General features: G+C 37.1%; 1 pseudogene; it reads left to right on the top strand.

The window, feature by feature from the left end:
- Window positions 1–568: 568 nt before the first annotated feature.
- Window positions 569–4,157, top strand: LOC113927892 (annotated as a pseudogene).
- The last annotated feature ends 1,479 nt before the right edge of the window (window positions 4,158–5,636 follow it).

The raw sequence follows: 5,636 nt of genomic DNA, 5'->3' as shown, positions 1-5,636 counted from the left end.
GGGCTAATGCTCTTCTCTTGAAGAGTTATTTGTACTTCAAGGCTCTACTCTCCAATGTATGGAATGCCACACATAACAGTTTTGCCAAAGTGCTCCTAATCCTTTCACTTTGCAAGATATTGCTACAATAGTATCAAACTTCTGGATGAGAAACAACAAACACAATGTCCTACTTCTGAAGGGTTTCTAGAATTAAAATAATTGAGGCAGATTCTAAACCATTTTTTCTCACGAAAATTTTGGCATAATTTATTTCAAAAGAATATTTAAAATTATTTTAATGGCAATAGTTAATCCATCCTTTTATTTTCTCACTAAAATTTTAGCATAGCTTACTTCAAAAGAGTATTTAAAATTGTTTTAATGACAATAGCTATTGAGAGCATTAATATATAGATTTTATGAATTTATGATTGAAAATTCATAAAGAATACCTTGTCTGAGGTAACAGAGACAGGAAAGACAATAAAGGCAAGTTGGTGATAGAGGTCTAAGTCTGAGTTGTCCTATGTATTTAATCAGAAAGAAATCTGAGACTAGGGATAGAGATAGCATGTCTTGGACTAGAATGAGGCAAATGAGGAACCCACGGCACAGAATTAAAGAAGGAACCCTCAGATTCTTGCAAGTGAGTGCCTCCTAAAATTTTGGGCCCTAGACTCATGGCTTGCCTTATCCTAGCCCTAGCCCTGAAAAAGTGAATTAAATACTACAAAGATTTCCCAAGTTTGGATAGTTCAAAGGACTTACCATACTTTCCACAGAATAGTCACATAACACTTTTTATTAAAGTAAAAATAAGATATGGCAATAGGAAGAGAATACAGGCAAGTGTGGGGGGTCTGAAACATACTCAAGTACAATCTCCCCAGGATCTTTAATGGCATATGAGCTAGGTTTCCATATCAATTGAACCATCAAGATCTGTGCAAGGAATCTTGGCCTCATAAGAACTCAAGACATAAGTCAGAAAGGGGGATTACACACTCTGGCCATATAAGTTAACATGGATGTCTAATAGGCTACACCAGGTGAAAAACATCAGTTAACCCAAACCTGGAATGTGTCTGGAAGAATTTTAGACTTTAAACTGCACATTATTAATTCCATAGCTCATACTGGCCAAGAGTCAAAGCCAACACCCAGTATGCCCAGAGAAAATGGTAGAACTTTCCCAAACCAGCATGAATCAACTTGGCCCTACATAAATATCAATATGACTTCCTCCACCTTAGTAGGGCTTCTATGTAGAACCATTTTAACAGATGCCAACTGGATTGCAAGTTAGTGTTAAACCAATATTAAGCATGCAAGAGAGATCTTGATAGATTTAGACCTGGCCCAAACCTTGTATTAGGGAAAATTAAAGCAACAAAAGCTGACCGTAGGAATTTGAATTCTCTGGATGTTTACCAAATTTTGTCTTTTGATCACTTTTGGTCACCCTCCTCCATACACATATCTTTTACAAGTACTGAAGAATTCAGAATATGAAAAACTGCATTGTTTAGCCATTTGCATTATGTTTAGGCAACGCTGAACATTCAGTGGTCTGATTCTTAGTATAGATTTCTTTGGGTATGTTTCCCAAATCATATATTATCTTTGAACTCTAGTATTTATTTGCTTTTCATAGGTAAAAAGGAAAAGAAATATAGTAATTAACCATGACTAGTTTTAAATGGTTAGCAATCAAATAGGGTGAAGTATTTAGATGAAACGTCAATATTTGTGAGGTAATAACATATCTGGGGAGTTTAAATGCAAAAATGGAATGCCATGAAAATTTCTCTATCGTTTATCTCTGATTTCCAATAGTATACGTAAAAATACTCTGACAAATATCTTTATGTTATTTTCTATATCACTAAATTAGTGATGCTTTGCTGAATAATATACCATATTCTAATTTTGAAAGTAAAGCATTATCATTGAAAATATTCTGAATTTATATTTTATTCAAAGACATGACTGCATTATGAATTATTTATGCTTATCTGTTCAGATACATTTTTACTTTTTACTAACATACTCATAAAGTAGAAAAAAATTCTGTCATAAAAGAAGTGTTATCACATAAATTTGTAATGTCAAAGTGTACATTTAATATTATAATTATAGTGAGGTTACTAAAGTAAAAATATAGCCATGGAAAAATATGTTGAAATTACATATTTCTGTAAAATTATTTAGGTCGTTGAAGTAGTTCTTCAATATTTAAATGATAATTAGTTTTGTTTATTAAAGGAAATACTGCATACACATAAATAAGTGTACACAATGTGATGAAAAACATTCATTGATATTATAAAATCAGAGTATAATGAAAAAAACTAAAGAAATACTCATAAATAGTACATTATGTTATAATTTCTTGGTAAATGATGTCAATAAAACCATAAAAATGTTTTGGAAAGAGCAGGATTTGAAATGACTCACAAATATGTGTAGTAATGTGCTACTCTTGGACATATTATTAAGTGCTATCTTATGTTACATAAATATGTACCACTTAACATTATTTATTATAAATTTAATTTTATATGTTTACAATTGTATTTAAGCATTGTCAATATTGGATAATATTTTATTTTTTAGAGATGGATACAACTTTAGCTTATAATTATTAAAAATTTGAGTCTAAGTTATATAGCAGAGGAGGAAAATGTCCATTACATATTTAATTTTTTCATGAGAGAAAAGATCTATTAAAAAATGTAAATTAAATAGAAACTAAAATATGTTGACATGGTTTTGAATTATCTGAGTTTATTTTATTTAAATAGCACCTCATCCTTTCTCAGTTTTCTAGACTTGGTTATTGGGGGACCTCAGTGGAAGAAGAAACCATGCATATTATCCTGTTAAATAAAATTAAAAATGTATAAGATAATACCATTTCTGTAAATGAATTTAAGGCATTTGGTAGTTCAGTTTTAATGACAAACATTAATTTATCAATTGTTTTCTATAAGAAAGTGTTTTCTTAACTGTACTATATATTATTTCTTACCTAGAAACAAAAAGAAATTTAAATTTTCTACCATGATAAACATTGATATCTCAGAATATCTTTTTAAATTGTTACCCAAAATCCTTTTGTGTTCATAAGTGTGTTAGTTTTATTATGCCCAGAAATAAATTAAATCTGTATATCTAAAATAAGATTAAAAAAATAAAGACAAAATGGTACAGAATTATTAAAATGTGGTGTTTTTAACATTATAAACTACCAAACATACAAATTGCTATTAACTGTCTTTTGTATGTAAGAGCGGTAAAAATAGCTCTCCTTATAATTAAAGCCAAAAGTCCTCCCCCTTAAGACTAGGATAAAACACTCAATTAAGACATGATTAACACATTAAAATTTGATGAATAAAATTTACACTTAACTCTCACTCAATTTTCAACGTGGAGGGGCACGGGGCGAGCCAGGCAAGAAGGGCAAGAAGCCTGGAATTGTGTCACCGCTTACATGAGTATTCCCAAAGGTGAAAAATATAAAGAAGCTTAGAAGAAGGTGACAAAGAGGTGCCCTCTGCTCCCTGTGGTGCTGCCCTTGCCTGAACGTGTGGGCCGGACAGAGTGCTGAGAAACTACACGGAAGAGGTAAAGTCCTTAGGTCTGTGTTAACAGACATACCAAGGGCCTTGAGTGCTTCCAGTAGGAATGAGGTTCTGCACTTCACAGATGGCGCCGAGCCCACTGGTTCCCCAGAACTTGCACAGGAGCACCATGCTGTGATCAGCCTGTCTTCCTGCAATGTGAAGCTGGCCTGGAGGAACCAGAAGGACACCATCGCAGGGTCCCCACGCAAAACATTGCGGCCGTCTCCCACTTCCGGGAGGAAGCCTTCCATCTGACGGTCCTGTAGACAGCCCAGGACCATTTCCCCAGCCAGAGTCCATGGTCGCCAAATTCTAGGGGCCTCACTCACCTCAGGCTCCCAGTCAGGAAGCAGGGTGAGGCCTGTAAAGGCCAGCCGCCTGGCGATCCTGGCTGCGGAGACCAGGGTCGCTGCAGAGAAGCTGTGCTCCCCGCTCAGCCAAGCCTTCCGGAGTATTTACACAGAGTCCACCATCGAGTTTCTCGGTAGAGCAGTGTTTTATTGGGCCTCCACACCCGCCCACCACCTGTCCCTTCACAAAAAGTGACATTGTCTCACAAAAGTGGACGTGACGGGTCCCTGTGAGGTGGAAGCCAGCTCTTTCGCTTTCACCGAGTGTACGCACACAGGTTGCCTCTCGCTTTGGCCCTTCGGCAAGCGAGGTCTCCTCACGCTGGGACCAGCCCTGTGAACACTTCAAGCGCCATTGCAGCTGAGGCGCTGCGGGGCTGCGGAGCTGCGGGCTGACGGGGCGCCATCGGTCTCTCGCCACAGAATTCCAGCAAGGCGCTTCGCGGCTGCACGGGGAGCACAATAGGGGCCTCAGTCCCCGAACTCGGCATCAACATGACATTGGCAGCTCTGCAGGAACAAGTGCAAGTTCGGAGGGACTGCTGCCTCTGCAGCCCTTCATCCTCGAGGAGGGCAGCCAGCAGTCTAACTTCCTGGAGGCCGTCGGAGCTAAGGCCTGCAGCGGCGTCTTCACGGTAAGAGTAGGGCTGCGCGGCTCGCCGTCCCCACCCACTCGCTCCCTGGTTGTCTGGCCTTCTTGGTGAGAGGTCCCCTGGACTTCTGTGCGTCTGCCCTTTTCCTCTCTGGGCTCGGGGCTGGGCAGGCGGAACAACCGGCGTAGGTAGACCTCTACTGTAAAAGAGTTTGTCAAGTAACATAAAATGATAATTCATTTGGTCATCATATTAGGCCACACTATACAGATATTTTCATTTTCTGCTGCATTGACTGCAATGTTCTTTGCCCTGACACCTCCTTATAGAAATTTCTTATTATTGCCTACATAAAATATTTTGCAAACATAGGCTACATTTTTTTAATCCATTCATTTGTTCAACAAGAATTCATTGCATGTTAATTATGTGTAAGAGTAGGTTCATTTAAAATAATTTTCTGATAGTCCCATAGATAATGTCAAAATATGCATATATAGTTGTTGACTTTTTCATTGCCTAACAATTTAGGTAAGGCTATCACAACTCTTTATTTCCAAGCTAACTGACAAGAAGTCAATAAGAGTCCTAAAATGTAGAATTTATTTTTTTTATTATTTTTATTTTTTACTTTTTTGATGGGACTAGGCAAGTGATGTTATAGGGAAAGCGTCTTGGGTACATAAAAGTGATTGTACTAGTTCAGTGATTGCATAAATTAATACATGAACAAGAGAAAGGTCCAAATTAGTCTTTTAAATCATGAAAGAGTTCACTGAACTATGTAACTAAACATTTTATAATTGGCTTCAGTCTATGATTGAGGCCAGAAGAGATTCACAGAATGGAGAAGATAAAAAGTTCATCTACTTTTCTTTACTGAGATTCCTTTCGAAATCAGAAAACTTGTGATAATCTATCATCAACTAGGAGGAAAGGCTTTTTATTGATACTTCTATTAATATCTACCAAGGACTTCTTTCCTCTCCCAAATGAAGCCAAATGATTTTTTTCAAGAAACAAAGCTGTTATTCCTTGTAGGTCCTTGTCCACTAAGGGCCTTCCGCAGAATGTTCTAAATC

The sequence above is a fragment of the Zalophus californianus genome, chromosome 7 (assembly GCF_009762305.2).
Source record: "Zalophus californianus isolate mZalCal1 chromosome 7, mZalCal1.pri.v2, whole genome shotgun sequence".
NCBI lineage: Eukaryota > Metazoa > Chordata > Mammalia > Carnivora > Otariidae > Zalophus > Zalophus californianus.
This window is presented reverse-complemented; position numbering and strand designations above follow the sequence as displayed.